The sequence below is a fragment of the Fopius arisanus genome, unplaced genomic scaffold (genome assembly GCF_000806365.1).
Source record: "Fopius arisanus strain USDA-PBARC FA_bdor unplaced genomic scaffold, ASM80636v1 scaffold00021, whole genome shotgun sequence".
Classification (NCBI taxonomy): domain Eukaryota; kingdom Metazoa; phylum Arthropoda; class Insecta; order Hymenoptera; family Braconidae; genus Fopius; species Fopius arisanus.
Genome location: NW_011887760.1, coordinates 434,591 through 453,873, shown reverse-complemented (window position 1 = coordinate 453,873; position 19,283 = coordinate 434,591).

The following is a 19,283-nucleotide window of genomic DNA, read 5'->3' as shown; positions in this document are numbered from 1 at the left end:
GATTATCATCGCAATTTACCGCCCTTCAATAATTTTTCCTCTTTTTTCCATCATCTTTTTATAATCATTCAAGTGGTGCCTGCAACACAAATTTGGTCATAAATTTTAATATATTTTAAGTTAGCCAGATAGAATTGAAACACAACTTATATCAGGTTTTATATAATAATTAATATGAGAAACGAATGGACGTCATTTTGAAAAGTATTGAGCGTTAATAACTTGTAGGTATGTTCCGTCGTTTGTCTCAAAGAAGTTTTGATTTTTACGAAATATAGGGACTTCATCAATTCTACCTTTTCAGACATTTTATTATTTCTAGGCTCCTCCCTTCTCGATTCAAGATCTTCCCGGCTTGAATAATTCCCTGAAACAGAAGAACTCATTGATCCTGTCAGTCTGAACTTTTGATATGAGCGAAAAACTTCAAGTGAAACTCGAAAGTTCTTTAAACGATTTTTCACCACAAAACGGATGAATATATATGCGAGTTATCTGAGGAAAAAAATGGTTGGAATGGTTAAAGCCAATGGATACCGTCAAGTGCGGATACATCCCCGAAACGTCGACGTTGCCGTCCTGGAGGCAAGAATAATTGAATTTTAATTTCATAATTCCTCTCTCCACGGATCCTGAGCCGATCTCTTTCGTTCAGCGCACTTTGCTGAACGTTTATCCGAGGGTATCGAGAGAAAAAGTGGGAGGACAGGAGGGAAAAGGATTTCTAGCTGTCTCGAGCAGCTCGAGCTTTCCGAACCGTCTCCGCATTTTCGCTTATATTATATCTTTATCTCTATCGTCGTTTCAGTCTCCCGTAGCCATTCGTTTGGAATCTTCGAATTAAACTCACTGGTCCGGGCACATGAAATACGACGTGCCATTACTGAAAAGGGAGACATAAACACTGTTTGTATCGAACAGATTTTCTACCCACGGTACTTATCATTAATATATAGATAGCGTCACGGGATTGAAATTCAACGGATTTAGGTGATTACACTGGGACATCTATAGACATTTAAAGCCCTCACAGATGGAAAAAAATGCGAAAACAAAAATTTTGTTTTTCACTTCAGCCCCAGAGGCCGATTTAGCATCTTTGGGGAAGGAATATCACTTCTTTGGAAAAGTGAATTTTTTCTTGAACCGACAGTCGATTTCATGTGTTCGGTTGATAGACGATAATAAATCCCCCAGAGCCCGGAATAAATCGAAAATAAAAAAAGTTCATCATAGCCCCAGGGGCCTGATTTGTGATGTTTAATTAATGAAGAGTTATGAAAAATGAAGAAAGCCAAGTTCCTCGATATTCCGATGTATCTCAGGATGTTCATAAGTGAATGCCTATGGAATAAAAAAAAATCATATATGAACCATGTGTTGTTGACTTAGTGCAATCTCGAACGAATGAAAATCATGCATATACCCATTGCCAAGTTGCATATCGCGAATGGGTGAACGGGGTCTTGTATTCCCCGTTGGCGACGTCTGGGGGAACATCATCAGTCGTAGCCTTGTAATTTTGATCATTTGACCGCTCTTGCGATTCTACGCCGACCGTGGCTTTTGCCGCAGGATTTATTGCCCGGTCACACAGAAGACCGTGGAGAAAAGAGAGAGAGAAAGAGAGAATACAGTGGAGTGAGGGAGACAGCGTGTACAGTTCATTGCAGGGTATAAGAAAGGTAAAGAGAGAAAGATGAAACATAAAAGGAATCGCGAGGAAAAGATAGGAAAAGGACCCAGAGTGATAAATCCCTTGGTATAAGCCGCGTATGGGAAATTTGAACGACTATTCTATAAATATCTATATGTGTTCTATCGTTTTGCTAATATATCGCCGGATGCTGAATGAGATGGAGTGGATTAAAAATAAAAGTTTAGGTAGGGGCGCAATGAGACGAGGCACGGTTTAATCCTTGGAAAGAGTGACGAGGAGATGATACACGTCATTTCACACCAGACGCCATGGAATTCACGTGGACCATTTATGCTACACTCGATTACAATCCTGAGGTGACAGTAATAGTTGCAGTGATATTAATTGAGAACTTCCGCACAATTTGTCAAGTTTGTTTGATTTATTCAATCCGATGTGGCAGTAATTATTACTAAGAATTTTTCAATATGTCCATCTGGTTATTTCAGTGAGTATTCTTCATCAATTTTTGCATCTTTATATAGTATCAGTTTTTTCTCCACTAATTATCACTGGTTCTCACCTTTTCACCCGCAATTTCACGCTCTCAAGGGAATGTCTCATCGAAGGATATAAAAAAATCGGAGAGCGCGTACAACGAATTTTTCTGAAAAATAAGACAATTGATGTTTCTTTATATTTTTTCTTCGAAGACGTACATCTTTTTGGTTGATCTGAATAGCGCAGAATGTAACGAATATTTTGAATGAAAGAAAAATCATATCAGTTCATTCGTTCTTGAGATATTCTTGAGAAAATCTTTTCAGATACAAAGCGCGTATAACAAATTTTTTTTTAATATAAAAATTGAAATATCTCAAAAGCTTTGTAGGAGCACATACATATATTCTGACTGATCTACATGAAGTACATGGATCATACATTGAAAAAAACTGTTGAATAGTTTCTCAGATATTTCTAAAAAAATTTTCAGAGACAATCACATTTCGAAAACCACTCCACCGATCGGGGCTGAAAGTTAGCACAAATCAAATACATATTAGGACCTTTGAACTGACGAAATTACTGATTTTTAATAATTAGTTTACTCGTTTATTCTTCCTCCTTTGTAAAAATTAACCATTAGTCGACCATCTGCAAATACACGCATGGCCCTAAACGATTGCAATGCCTCCACTCGGAAGGAAAAAATTGAGAAATTAGAAAAAAAGTTCACATTCCATCGAGCCTATTGTGTAACTTATAACTCAACGTAAATGTTATTTATATTCTTTATTCAATAGGAATAAATTATGACGGGGGAGATGTTCTCAAAAAATCATAATCTATCTACAATGTATCTGCTTGAGACTATCCCCTCGTATTCTTCAGGCACTGGCGCCGTGTAAAACGACGAAAAAAAAAAAACCATTTTAAACCACCAAAGCCAAAAAAAAATGCAAAACAAGAACATGAAGAGTATAAGCGCACATCCACGTTGGGCAGAGGGACTATATCGCGGGTAGATAATTCAACGCGTATCTCGGTAGCGGGTTGCGCGTTGGCCTGGGGTACATATACCTGTGTGCTACGTTGCTGCGGCCATCAACAAAGACAGACCTCTCCCGCTCCCTGGGATATGCGGCACACCGTAACGTTCCGCTCTGCACACAATCATCCCACACCAATGGAGGCCGCACACGAGTGGAACTGAGAAAGGGAAAGGATGAGGACGAGGGTGAGGATGCTGGAGAAGGTGTGCGGTGGGACAGCCGGGTGGGAGGAGGAGGAGGAGGTTAGAGACGATTCTCTGATGCCGAACAACGAGACGCGAGATTGCGCTGACGGGTTGGCGCCATCGCGTGATTACCAATTTTGAATTACGTTGAGAATATTTTCTGCGTTGAGATTCAGGATTTCATGAGGTTGGAGAATATTATGCTGGCTTAAGAAAATATTGGAATTGGAAAAAATTTGAAAATTGGTGGCATTTTTTGATTGACTATTATAATTGAAATCAATTGAATGATTATTGTAGGGATGTGGTGTTAGTGCTGCAGTTGGGATTTTTTTTATCCTCGATTTTTTCAGGAAGTGGTTAAATAATATATCTACGTAAGGTATAGTTAATTACTATAGATAATTATGACCGAGACACTACTGCATTTTCTAATATTATAATTGTGCTTCATACTATCTCGTCTCATATCGTTAGTCCATTTTACCTCTCTCAGGTTCAGCTTCATACATTTTTTATACGGTTACTACACATTGCTCGGTAAATTTAATTCATTTCACTTCTAATATATGCCATCATCATCTAAGTATGTTGAACAATTTAGTACCTTTAACTTTGACCTATAACTTTGGTCTTTTTCATTATACTCATCAAATTAACGTTTCTTTTGATGAAGATGATGTGTTCCTTTATGACTTCCGTTGTACCCTCTCATGACAAAAGTCATAAAAAAGGAGATTTATAACATAAGTACACTTTCATTGTAATTTTTTTACAGCCTTCCAATTGAAGTATTTATATTGTCAAGGAAATAATCAGTTACTGGTCTCGTCACAGAAAATTTGAGTGTCCCACTGCACCATGAAATGAATGAAGTCATTTACTGATATTTCTTTGACGCATCAAAATGAAAAATATCAAATTTAATTAATTTCGCTGGTATTGTGAAATATCATCAATTTATAACACACATCACGGTAGTCATAGACAGGAGTAGAGTGAATATGTCGATGGTAGAACGATGGTAACAGCAGGAGGGCTGGATGCCCTGTAACACGGTAGTGGCAAGACACTGATTGAATTGAAGTAATATCAGCAGCAGTGACTAATGGTCGTTGAGAATTCAAATGTGGTGCTGTCAGTGACTTGGGAGGTTGCAAATACCTGCACATGTGAAATAGTGGATGAGAGGAGGCGCTTCGGTATCTATTGTATTATATGGACAATGTGAGAGAGTGTGTATATGCTCATGGTGGATCAGATAGTGTGCAGTCATGCCAGGTGATTATATCGCATTATATGAAGAGTCTGCTACTGTGTACTCAGGTCGTCAGGGGCGGGGGATAATGGACTGGTTGAATCTTTCCAGTTACATTCGATGAACATTTTTCGGTGCTTATTATTCCTTCGAGGGATAATATTTGTCTTGGCTTTAATCGCATAGGGAAGATTAGTTTGTTAAATTTATTGTTTAAATTCTACACATACAATTAAGTAGAGATTTGACATCGTGTGATTGAGGCAGTAAAGATGAGGAGTTCGTGGGTGGTCTCAGGTTTTGAGCGCCCGTGGAGATGTGAGAGGCATTGTAGACATACTAGGATTATGATTGATGTAATAGATATTAGTCAAGAATTTCCCTTCCGTGCAAATAACATTTGTGGAGTGCGATCAATACTATTTCATACTACTTGCCTATGGTGCCATTGATTGCCCGTTATTCCTGGTGACGTGAATTATTTATTAATGATATTTAATTACCTCCGCTGTTTTAATTAATATTCGATGAATTAATGAATTAATTGCCATAATTATGACAGGGAGTTAATGTAATACTGAAATTATTAATTAATATCGAGATAGAATGAACCACCCGGTATATAACTTCGCATCAGGATGTTCAATGATATCTCTCCCAACGTCCGGTGATGATTTATTCGACGTAAGATGGCTGACTTGGGTTACCCCCTGACTCGAATCCTTTACCTGGGAGTGAGGTAGCCCCATAAGTACTCTAAACAGAAGCTATTGTGAATGCTTCATGGTGAGATGGACATGCCCCCACGCACAGCCAGCATCCGCTGTGATCTCCGATGACCGTATACCATTCTTCCTAACCACAAACGCCCATACATTATCGCACATTTTTATCAGCTATCCTCGGTTATTCTCTATTTGAAAAATTGGTGAATCGTTTTCTGTCACCAGTCTGTTTAGCCAAATAATGTTATGTTCGCGAAATAGATCGAATAGATTCATGTTTCTCTTAAATCGAAGAAGATAGAGGAATTAGATGAAATAAAAATTGCTTCTTGAAATCATTTCATACAAAGTATGCGAAAATAAATGATATGTCTAGACCAATGAATTCAAATAAAACCCGCAATATTTTAGACCGATCGTTTCTTTCACTTTTCTCCCTGCGATATAACCGAAAAAACATTTAATGAGGGAAAAGCAAATATATTTACCCACCCCGAGCCGCAATGACGTAACCTCCGCCCTAAACTTGTAATCCGGAAGTTGTCTCACCCGCAATCTTGACACACGGAACCGCCACAACTCAAACATCCACCTCAGTATGAAAGGAATCCGTCTGAATTTCAATAAATAATTATCCATTGGCCGTACCCTCAAATTTAATGCCCAGTACTATCACCCGTGTACACAGGCATGAGGATAATGATATGTGTGTATTTCCCATGATCTTGGTCTCCCCCTCGTGTTCGCCCCCCATGATTACAAGGTATTGGCGCATCAATAGCAAATATATATACGAAGGTAGATTCCAATTCTTCCTTTCATCAGTCCTGAATGACGTATCAGCCATTTTTAATTCCACCCGCGCGACAGGGTGTGGTTGGCCCTCCACCCCTTCCACCCATACGGATGAATGGTTTTAACCATCTTATATTGAGCTATCAATGGTATAACCTGACATAACTTCAAACCCACTCCCTTCATTCTTTCCTTCCTCCTTGCTTCCCATTCTTTACCCCGAAAAACCCTTTGATCCTCACCGCCATATGTCTCCATAACTACATGTTTCCATTTTATATGGCCTTAAATACTCCACATACACTCGTCATTATTTCGTTTGAATTTCCATTATCTCAAAATAATGAGAAATAATGAGAAATAACAATTTAATAATAACAAGTTGCATTCTTTTATCTGAAATAATTTGATTCCCACGGGGACGAATAGAATGAGAACACAATTGTTGGATTTTGAAATGAAGAAATGTCCTGTGGCAGCGCATCTGGACATTCTATATTGTTGAATCTCAAAGAGAAAGAAATAAAGAAGACGAGAGGAGGGGAATAAAAAGGAAAATATGGGAAAAATTGAAGTGGTGGATGCAGTCCGCGGGCCAACAGTCGACGTTGCATCACGTCAGGCATATGTAGAGCGAAAACCAGTCATAAACAAAGCCAATAAAATATTACGTGCGTACTTTCAACTGAGAATGACGATGGTAGGAGGGCGGAAAACTCAGGAAGTGAGAGGAGGGGGAATGAGAGATGAGAAAAGGAATATGCATACAAACCTCTTCCGCGAGGTGGGGGATTGGTAATAACAGCTGTAACGCATAATTTCCATAGGGATTGAATTTCTCTATTACTGGGAGGCTAGATCCTAAGAAAAATTAATCATCTTATAGGTGATATAGTGTCATTAAAAAATTCGCATCGTTCCACCGATGGATTTGAGCCAAACAACAGGTGATAGAAATATTCACTAAATCGGACTGAACATTTGGAGGATAATTGGGAAAATATGCCCTATCCTGAGGTCCTAAATTAAGTAACCCGTGACCTTTAAAGTTCAGAATGAATGCCTGTTAGTATCCTATTAGTATCGTGCACGTCATTCAATTTAATGGTTGATTTCGCTTGTTGGTATCGCCGTCAGTATTGTTGTCCGATTAAAATTTTTCAATTTGCCATCAATGAGCGAATAAAACGTTTCACATGATTCGCATCATTCCACCAGTGGATTTGAGCCAAACGACCGGTAAAGGAAGTGAGACAGTAGATATTAGAGGGGGTTAAAGCGTGGCAATGAGTTACCGGGCGGTGACTATAACTCGGCACAGTGATATACGACTGTATCTCGGTACCATTTGGCAGACGTAGATATATTATACGCATTCCGTCCACGACGTGAATTTATTTATTCTATAATTATCGCGTACCCATCGGTGTACACTGATCGGTAAACTCGAACACTTCTCTCACCGGATATGCGATACGCCCGAAATGCTCCAGCGTATCACAAAAAGAATTCTCTCAAAATATTTCTCCCAAAATCATTTTTTTTCTATCTCTGCTTAAACTGGTAGTAATAATAATTTAAGATGCATCCGGGTGCCAATGATTTATGTAAAATCACCATCCGGTGGAGATGGAATCCATCTTCACCCTGGGCCAGACGAATTCGCGGATTCGCTCTTTGGTGCATTAATATTTCCGACTTTATGCCATTAACACGTCGAAACAGATAATGCAAATATGCGAAGGAGTTCACATACCTGCAAAAAAACGTGGAAGTACTGGAAAAAAAGTTTTGAAGAACAATTATGTGTAAATATGAGTTTCTCGATGCAATAAAAAATACATTTTTCAAAACCAATTTTTTTCTCAACGTACACGTTTCGCCGTATACGATATCGTTTTACCTTCGGATTGCTAAATCGTCCCAGTGAAAACTCCCGAAGATATTCAAATGGTTTTAGAGTTGTGGGACCACATCGCAATGTGTCGCATTCAACTCAGAATTATTATCGTGTTTATGTTCTCGCCGGCGGCGCGCCAGCCGCAATACCCCTTTTTCCACCACTCCCGACCCCCATTTCACTACTCAGTTAAATTGAAATCCCGTTCACTCTCGTTTCTTGCTTCCTGAGAAAATAATATTTCAATATGCCTCGTGGAATTCCAAGAATTTTAGCGAAGAATCGTGATGGAAGATTGGTTTGAGTGGGTATAATAGTGTACATTCTGGTCTGGATAATCCCCCTGCCCCCCTCTGCTCCTCCTGCCTCCTCCCCCCCCCCCGCGTATGAAAACTGTGTATGGATGAAATGGGGAGGAAGAGGGGGTTAGGGATATAGGAAGAAGGTTTGAAGAAGTAATGGCAGCGGGGGTATGACCAATCAATTACTAGTAGTGCAGAGCGCGCACAAGAGGGCCCCCCACACACTCCAAGCACCAATATTACCAGGGCGACCATTACCTTTCGCCTTCGCTACACCTTGACCATGGGAGATGCATCCATAGTGCCTAGGTATGTGGATTGCCCACCCGCGGTGATCATCACTTCTGAAACAAAAAAGATTTTTCTTTCTTCGTTTAATAAACCAACGTAATTTTTATGGGTAATGAAAAAACCATGGTTATTTTAATGTCTGGGGGATTGTTTGTCAGGAACATGGGAAAATTTCTAAGGTACACTCATAAATTATATATTCAGAAAAATTCATGAAAAATTTTTCAATAAAAAATTAATAACCATCGACGTGAGAATTCTTAATTGTTCTTAATTTAGACATAGAAAAAAATATCAATACCATTTTTTCAGTTATTTGTCAGCCATTGGATTCTTCATTTATTTCGATTAGCGATTGTTGTATCGGGATTTGGCAAATTTCATGATTTTTTTTCAAATTTGAAATTTAGTTGGTGAATGAAAATGTTACGAGTGCATAATGATGAGTCCGTTCCCATTCAATTTATAATTTTCCACGCGATTCACCTCTTAGTATACCGATTCCGGACCCAAGATCTCCGATTTATCAATTTCTTCCACTATTCTCCCCCCACGTACATCCTCAATACCAACATTTCACTTTGTACTCTATTTCGTTCCACTTAACTGGTTATATGTTTGCACCAGTCGATTTACAGTCTGAGTATAATTTCCACAATAATGTCACGGTTGGTTAACTCCAATATCAATTGCCTGTCCCATCAAGCTCTTCAAACTATTCCACATCTACGTGAAACATTGAAGACACAAAAAAAAGAGGTGTCTGCCCTCCGTAAACTGTGGGTAATATTTTTTAATAATGTCTTTTACATGACATTTGTTGTTTCACTTTGTGGTCACGCCTCGGTCACGGTTTAGTAGCTTTCGAACGCGGGTGTATAAATCTCGCAAGAGAGAGCCCACCTCTTCGCGAAAAGCCGAATGGTGGAGTGGAGGGCGAGGGGACACAACAGTTCAGCGAGGAACAAACGAGTTGGCGGCATTTTATCGCATCTGAGAACTGATAGAACTGGAAAATTCACAACGTCCCAGTTAAAGACGGTTAATCTATTTCGGTGATTTTTCATTACCGCGCAATAGCCCCTCGATAAATCATATTAAACACGATGTTAGTGTCGGTGATTCGTGCGTAAATGTGCGAGAGGTATATTCCATAGGTCGTACAACTCGGAGCCCACAGAAATTTGCCTTTAAATCATTGGTTACCATGGCATAACGCATTGGGAGGATCAAAGAGGCCACAGCGGAAATTTTAAGTTTCTCATTTCCTCCTTGTTATTTCATTTATTCTTTTCCCATTATTCATTATTATCTTTCCGGTTATATTTTCATTCATAATCCATCTCTCTCTCGGTTTATTACTATTTTTTGCCCTTCCAAATGAAGATGTCCCTCTTCCACGTCGGAATGAATGCTTTTGAATGGTGGCATATTGTCAATTCTGGGAAAGTGTGTCTCTTTGATTTTCCGTTCATAAAGACATAAACGAAAAGATCAAGAATGATTTGAAGATGCATGCAAAGAAACGTAGCTTTATTCGGGATGCGGTTGCACGCGTGAATGCTCCCTTGACTCTTGCTAATGTTTACTACTCGGAGAAACCTCAACTATATGCACATTCGCGCACTTGTAAAACACAGCGGTGAGTATAAGGGAAGAAGAAGGAGTGCAATGAGTTGAAGAGCAAGAGGCGGGGGAGGAGTGGGTAAGATAGAATAAAGTTAAAGTACGCCAGCACCTGTTTCTCGGTCCATCATGTGGCGTGTCACCCACGCTACTTTACTGCACCGCGAACCGTGTTATGCATGCCACAAGACAAGGAATACTTGCCCTCCCCCCCATTACCACCCCCCCCGGCCCTCTTCACTCCCTATATGTGAATACGTTCGCGATCTATGGCTGGGATTTTGGACGCTCACAGGCTTATAATCGAGAGATACCGTCCGCCTCTCCCTCCTTTCTCCCTCCCAGAAACAGTTTGTGCCTATTTATTCACCCACTATTTTCTTTATTCTTATTCTTCAGCGTCTGTGAGGATTTTGAAACAGCTCTGCCATCCATCGGTCATCATTCGTCCGCTTCGTTTTATCATAGTAGTTAAAATGTAACTGAGAGACACCCCGAGGCACAGTTGCATACAACGTCAGGATAAATGACAAACAGATGAAAATTTCTGATGGAAATGAGAAAATTTCAACTCCAAGAATTTACCTCGTTGTAATCACCATTTTTCATCGGGGGTAATCATCAATGGGTAATTAAACGTGATTTACTATCCTTTTTTTTAGCGCTCATCAACTTTATCATTATAGACATTAATTACTTGGCAGCACAATAAACGTAAGATTTAAATGCTTTAAATAGGCTGTTGGAAAATTAGATTTGGAATTCAGGTAAAAAAACGGTGACTCAACCGGGACTATATAGAAATCAGCAAATGTAGCAACAAATAGCACATATCAATAGCTGAGACAAATAGACTCATATAATTAATGAAGATATGATTTTGTCATTGGCGTGTAGTAATTTTTGGAAGTGGAAAATACCGATGTTATTTGTATCAAAACGCCTTCGACCCAGATGCATACGAAAACACAAGTTGTCCATATTCCTAATGGTACAATCACAGTCTGTTAAGTACACACAGCTCTTATCGCAGCTCCCAACGTATGAATATTCTATGTCGCTTAAGTATAGGCTACGTGCTTGACATAACACTCGTATATGCTCCTTGCAACACGGTGGAATATGAGGATTGAAGGGGTAAGGACTCACGAGTTGGTTGCTAGAGGGATAGAGTGACGTAGGGGGAGGAGTGGGTGGTGTGCGTGAGAGTGCGACTACATGTGGCTGCCTCTGCGAAATGATTAATTATTGCCTATGGCATTGGTACCCCCCTCAGGCTCAATCCTTCCACAGGCCCAGACTATATCAAGGACACGTACCCCTGTTACTCTGTACGCTAATAGCTCCGTAATAAGTCTGATTTATGCAGTTGGAAGTGGGCGTACTCGAACATTATCGGCCATCATTTTGTAAATGATGGAAGAAAGCGGATCAATGCTTAATTGTCTCTTTTTACCCTGTAAGTTGTATACTGTACTTTGCAAATTTCCTTCCATCGAGAGACCTTTTTCGAAAAATTTATAGTTTTAGGGAAATTACTGACGATTTATGTGAACATTTCATATCATTACGGAAAAAAATTCACGTGCTTTCCAGTAAAATTTCCATTACCAGCACTGAAATTCATCCCTAGGTGGCAGTTTGCACTCCTTTTCCCGTGCCAGCACCAGAATTTTGTAAATAATTTCTCTCCGTGCAGAGTTCAGAATTTAAGGATGTTCAAGGGATTTCTTCAAGAGAATTCTTACTAAAAAGTAGAGCCGTTGTAAAACCATTAAAATTAAATAATTAGAGATCAAGAGAGACGCGTTTTCATGGGCGTCAGTACGAAGTGCTTCAATATGCTTCAATATGACTTCTGGTATTATTCCTCAAGTTTTTGTTTTTTGAATTGCCAAAAAGGTGTGGCTAAGAATTCGAGACAGTTAGTCATCAACGATCAATTTATCAAAGCCAACAGAATATCCACCCGCTATCTTGAAAATTCCATGAATCCCCTTGCTATGCACCGAACCACCACTCACCAGTCACCAGACAATCACATATAATTACCCCTAGCGGATCGATTAATTAGAAAAGGGAGACCCATACGTATCTCAGTAGATACGCGTCACTGTTTAGTTACTAGTCACTCGAGTTCGATGCGGTAGTCTGTCAAGTAACTCGTAGCAATCGCTTGATCATCATCAATTGATCCACAACCATTGATCATTCTAGACAATGGCACTTTCCATTGATTGCGAAGGCAGTAGTTGAAACACTTAATCACGCATACGTGTGCACGAGTGTATCTATAACTTGGGGTTGGCATTCGGAATAAATGAAAACTCCAAACTCAGAGTCATATCCCTCGACTTAGGCAAATATACTAAGTATATGTATCACGTACCGACGGATAAGTTGATCCTCCAGGATTTAAGTCTCTAGCTCACTCCCCATCAATGTCATCTCCTCGTTGAGCCCGTGCCACCCCTTTCCGTCTCCCTCGCAGCCCCTTTCCCGAGACTTATCGGACGTTGCAGCCTGAATTCAGGGGCCCAAATGTATTTGCCCTCTTGCCATTTTCACTCATCTCTTTGCCTCATAATATTCAGCATACGTTGGATTTTCACGTCTGAATCGCAGCTACATCGTCAAGTATGTGAGGTAGGGGGCAGTTAACGAAAATCACCGGGACAGTTGAGATAACCCGAAGAAACAAATGTCCCTGTTTTCACAATTACATTCATACTTAGTAATACAAATGGAGAGAGAGTCACTGGATTGCAACATCTCACATACACACAGTGAGCTTGTTTTCTTACCCACTCCCTCGTACCAAAAGCTCGTGTGTGCATCTCATCTTGGATGGGCTCTAAATTCATTTACTGAAGCATTACTCAAGACTTATAACAACAAACAATCATCCTAAACTGACGTTAAACTGGTAAGTGAAGTTATATTTCGGTTGAAATGTGTATAATCATCTTTCTGCCTTTTCATACTTTCTTCGTTTCTATTTCTGTTTATGAACCTCGGATTGCTGTTGGATTTTAACACTCGTAGGTCTTGACGTTTGACGGCTCTTCAGGGACAGATTTCTCAAAACCCTCGGCCATTTCCGCTTTCGTTTACTATCGTGTTGCAAGACGGATAATTGTCGTTCATAGACATGTAAATTATGCGTAGCGATATAAATGTCAATACAGCAGATACCGACGGGGGTGAGTGAGGCGGGGGAAATGTTGTGAGCTTGAATTGTATTCACATGCATGATACTGTTTGGCACACACACGTTGTTCAATAGGCACTGGTGCGCAAAGTTTTGAGGCTTCATCGTGGTAGAAGAGGAACCTGGGTCGGTCTCGGACCAAAGTGAAATCATTAGTTTGCTTAAATCAATGCGCGCGTAAACGTCCGAGTTATTTATGTCCCGTCATTACGCCAGACGTTCTCCTCACCTTCGCCTTCTGCGTCTCTCAGACTCCACCACTGACATCAATGCTCCTCTCCACCTCTCCACCGAGCATCATCTCTTTTCCGATTGTATTCTAACCATCGGAAGGTGACGGTACAATTGTTATTCACAGTCCAAGAGATTGATAGACGAATATAGAGACTAATTTGGACGAACATTTTGGTCATTCACAAGTAGCTGATCGGCATTCTGATGGCCCGTCCTTCCAATCGATCACAGGCCAAATCCGTTGACTGACAGACAGAAGAGTTAATAGGATTCATCAAAGATCCTTGAAGCAAGGTGATCTCAAAGCGGGACAGCAAACCTGATCACTTCGATCCCTTCTGTCGCATCGATTACCACATCCACTCGCATCGAACGCGCTGGACCGTTCCTCATAATCCCAACGCTATGTATCGGAGATTTAAGAAATTCATCTTGTCATTCTGTTCGTCCCACCACCCTGACATTTTCATCGTTCTTATTTCAATATTTTCATGCTTCATACCAGGTGGCGAGTTGGCGGGCTGGAAGCTCTCACTCTCTCTCTCTCTCTCTTTCTCGCGCATCTAACTCTACCCTCGCCGATAATCAGGACGTAGGGGAATGGCAGGATGCCAGGATAGCAGTCAGCTTCGAAGTCACGTACGGTAACAAATGATTGCAGTGAGACTGACCGAAGAGTAAGCATGAAGGCGTGCGCACATCAAGCAAACTTCACCACCATACCCAACTCACCATCCCAAGTGAGATCCGTTGGTGGTCCCGTGGGGTTTAAAACGCGAACGTTGGATCGTTTGTCAAGTCGTCGATGTGTGCCGATCCCGTGCTCACGATTACCATATTTTAACGCCAGCGTTATTGGACCAGCACAACGGCTACCGGAATCTTAAAAGGTCTCCACCTCCTCCCGAGGTTGCTGGAGGTAACGTATCACTGCTTGGCACGAGAGGCCCATCGTTTTAACGTTAAGAATTATTAATAAATGAGCTGCGTGTATCTCCTCTGGCAATCGATGTCTCTCCCAAGGTGCTTGATATTCAATCCTTCGGAATTTCAAGTTATTCCAGTGGAGATTCTTTTTAACCGTCAATTTATTGATTTAGCCAAATGATCATTAATCAATTTGGTACAGTAGACTCCCGTTACAGTCGCGTGCATGGGGCTCTAGGGGAAGTAGAAGGAAGAAGAACTACCCCCACTACACCCTCTCTACCACCTTAAATTCTTGATTAAATTCATTATTAAATAGATACAAGTGTTAACTTCGATTCGAATACGAGAGGAATTTTTTCCTTCGGCTTGATTTTTCCCGGAATTCAATTCCTCACCGGACAAAAGATGGGAAAAAATTGAGGAGAGGTGTGCCTATAACGGAATCCTATTGTAATTGGATGTTTAATATTGGTAATTAAATACTAATTTGAGGTATTCCGTGGTTATGTTAAGACTAATGGATTTGTTGGTATTCAATGGTATTGGGATTTGTTGATGGTGAATGAATGCATTCTCGATTTCCGGTTTGTGCAGTGGCACTTTTGACCCAGCGTGAGTAGTCAATTTCCTTTCAACAGAGCCGTAACATCGAGCCAGACGACGAGATCATTTATAACCACTTGCTAATAGATCTCTTGGAGGCTTCAAACTGGACGTAGGTTTTACAGGTTTTCCGTCGACATTTTGGTAGACATCAGTGTCCCTATTTTCCACGACTAATGGTTCTCGACAGGTTCAATGGTTTCAATGTCCTTTCCTTCACACCTCGATATACGAAGTTATTTGAGGGCTCTTCTAATTGATGATCCACCTTGAAAATTTGTCAATGTCTCGTTGCGTGATCCGATGTTTGCCGAATGATTAATTGCTCCATTGATTCAATGTTTGATTTTCGATGTTGCGGTGCTTGAACCGATTGTATATTCTTCGTCCTTTCACTGAGTACTTTGAAGGGATTGTTCAAGAGGACTTTGGTACATTCGTGAGAGACGTCGATACTCGAGTAGTACTTCGAAAGATGAATCTTCAATTCTTGTTTCTTCGGACCTCAGATCGGTGGCTTCAAGTGCCTATACAGAAAACCTTATGCCCCAGACCACTGGCCTGGTGGTCACGGCTCTGGTGGTCCTTCGAGATATTCTTTCCACTCGAAATTACTCGTCCCCAGTACTTTCTCAAGTGGAAATCGACGAAGCCCTCTTGGTCTGTCTGCAATCAATGAATTTCGATGCGCAGTTTGTATTTTTCTTCCCCTCTTATTAGGTACGTTTTATTCATCTCGAGTTTTCTTTCCATTGACAAACAATAATGCTGTATCATCGATGATTAAATGGGTGGAGTATTCTCAAGGTCTTGAGAAACGAACCGTACGTAATCAATCAGCGACCGCGTTAGACTAACGATTTTTCGGTATTTATCCTGATCAAAATCGTCAATTTCATGGATCAATGATAAACACAAATTTCAAAGCCGAATAGTCCTGATAGTTATAATGGATTCGATAATCAATGAACCGGTATCATCACCAAAAAATAAAAGATGGTTAAATAAACTGCTACTGTTACCAGAACATTATCCACCGGACATTATCCATCATTATAATGATTACTAGACTCGCTACCGGTAATAAACGTTGATTAGTCCACGGAGAAATCCTTATGACAGAGAAATACACAAACTAAATTCACCGGTTCCTCTCTATCGCTCCAACTAAATCGAAAAATCCTCGATATCATCGTAGGTAAACTCCAGAGGCTCCTCTCATACACTCAGTCTTCCAATCTTTCGTCCGTCTAATTGCGTTTCCCCAAACCGAACTATAATTATCGATAATGACTGTGAGTCTTCTGACTACCGTTGTTATCGTCGATATCCAGTCTCGACAGTTTCTAGAAAATAAAATAAAAATGACTGCCTGCATCAGGCGATCGGCTGCAGCTTGCCGATATTCACGCAGGAGCCTCGTCATTTTCAGTCATTTATTCAAGCTGCTGATGCCCCTGAACTCTGCTTCGTCACTATTTTGTTTATTCACTGTCACGAGTTTCATTCAGGACTCACCACTCGGTTCTTGGCTTTATCTCACGTGGGCGAGGAGCCATGACTCGACTAATCGCTCGTCAACCCGGTACCATCACGCCTGAAATCTTGTTATCGATGATCATCACCTTTCCTCACGTTGTATATAAGAAGCTTTCATTGCTGGTATTTCAATGCTTTTATTACATTTAGATAATGACCATTCTTAATTTATAAAACCGATTCATTCATTTGGTTACGTATCAAAATAACACAACTCAAATTATTACCTCCTAAAATCCCAACAGAATTAATACAAAAATACTGACTGATAAAATTATTGCTTCAGAATATTAAAACTGTCCCTCAATATACCAATAATTTTCAAATATTGTAAATCACCAAATAATCTTTAGCGTAGTAAACAATTTATATCATTTATATCAATTAATATTATTATTCAATAAAATTTCGGGCGGGCTTCATTAATTCAATAATTAGTATCGAGAGTCTAAGTGTGGAATCAGAATTTATTCAATTCAATCACCTGTAGATGATCTATTATCTGGCAATTCACTGACTCAGGAATCAAGCTATCATGGCAATGTCTTCCTTCATACATTGAAAATAAAAGCGCGAATGAAAAAAATGGAGTTATTTGTCCTCTTGAAATTTCTCCGATGATTTATGATCGTATTGAAAGACAAATTAAATCAGTAATATTAACATCTGACCCAGAGTCACGTAGTAACGTCTTGCCCTCTCACCTCAATTGCATTGTTGCGATTTTAATGGGTTTAGCTTGGCACTTACTGGCTACTGGTCGAAGCCTAATTATGATTTATAGCCCTCGGTACCTCCGGCAATCGAGAATAGCATGCTCCAGGTATGTGTATGTACATGTTCTCTGGTTCAGGCTCTCCTGGAATTGTCGACCTTGACGTTGTAATACGATCTGCTGATAAATCTTCACCGGTGGGACAAGAAAGTCGTACCTTTCGGTGGTGGAATTAATTCGTCTTGCGAAGATAAAAAGCAACAAAAACACACTGGGAATAACATTTTCAGTTTGTTGCACTGGGCTTACAAATAAATTCAAGACAATAAGTTATAAATATTGAAATCATTTGCGGCGCCTCACCCTCCTGGACACGCCTCCTCCAGCTCCTTCGCCCTGAGCAGGTATTTTCTCTCCTTTTTATTTTCGTATTTGACTTTCGATTTTTTATTTCAGCCTCACCCCAGTCGGCGTATTAGAGGACCAGGTCGCCCACGATCTCTCTGTTCGTGGTTCAGTCGTGTAAGAATCATTAGTAGAGGATACGTCTGTACAGCAAAATCAAAGACGAAGATATAGGTGGAAGGGTTGTTGATGATGCTCGTGGGCGCATATTTGCCTCCCTTTGGTTCGCTTTGCCTTATGCCTACAAGAGAGGAGAAGGGAAGGAGAAGAGGAACCACGAGGAATCGAAGCCGTTTGCGAATGGCAAAAGGACCCACAAATGTGGACTTCCGGTGGAATGCTCAGGATAAGAGGAGGACCAGGCTCAACACCACATTATTCCCGTATGGGTGTGTTAGTCCTGGGTGTGACCCAAGAGTGACTCAACCCGTAGAATTTTGTATTAGGAGTGGTGGTTGTTTTGGTACATATTCAACGAACCAAATTTATTGTGGAATAAAAATCATAGCAGTTGTTATTCACGCCTCTACCGATGCCATTAATTCAAACCCGCCCGTTGGTAGGTCTTCACAATTATCCTCCCTAGCACACAAAATTCGGAAAATTGTGAATGTAAATTACCATAATCAAATGAAGACTCATTGGAATACTCCCAAAGTGGGTGCAGATTTTCGGTGTAAACATGTGCTCAGAAGTTGGTATACGACGAGCCTCTTGATTCGACCAATTTCCTCGTGAACCCTCACTATTTACCCTCTCTTTCACTCTCTCACCTTCTTCGAGAAGTCAACCATTCGCATAACTGCGCGCGCACAAGAGTGCGGTCTCCCGCGCAAAATTTATGCCGGGCGATTTGATTACCGCGATATAAACTTGATGCGGACACAGACAGAGACTCGGAGACAAGACGTGGTCATACATCATCCGACTCGTTCGGTGTCTCTCTGTCTTTCACCCACTAACATCATACCCATGTGGTCCAAAAGTTGCACACTGGGTAAAAATAAGCGAGAGGGAGGAAAGCGCGCGCCCAGCTTGGAAAAAAAATTCAGCATTTTGCAGCGTTTCTTTCCACTCATCTCTCTTTCTACCACTGGTATATAACCATGCCCGTAAATGAGATAACGAGATCAAATTTATGGCCGGCAGATCCCCAACGAAAATATGATAATCGTGGCTAATGCCGAACCTGGGGTAAACGCATGAAGAAAGCCATCCTCTCGACTCAACCACCACCTAAAAAGACACGAGTTTTTGGGATATGCTGAATTCAAACTCCCTCGGTCATTTCCCTTCCACATGAGCATTCAGTGTTTATGAAATGTCTTATTCATCTACCTCGCATCATCCTCATCTTATTTCAGTTTAAAAA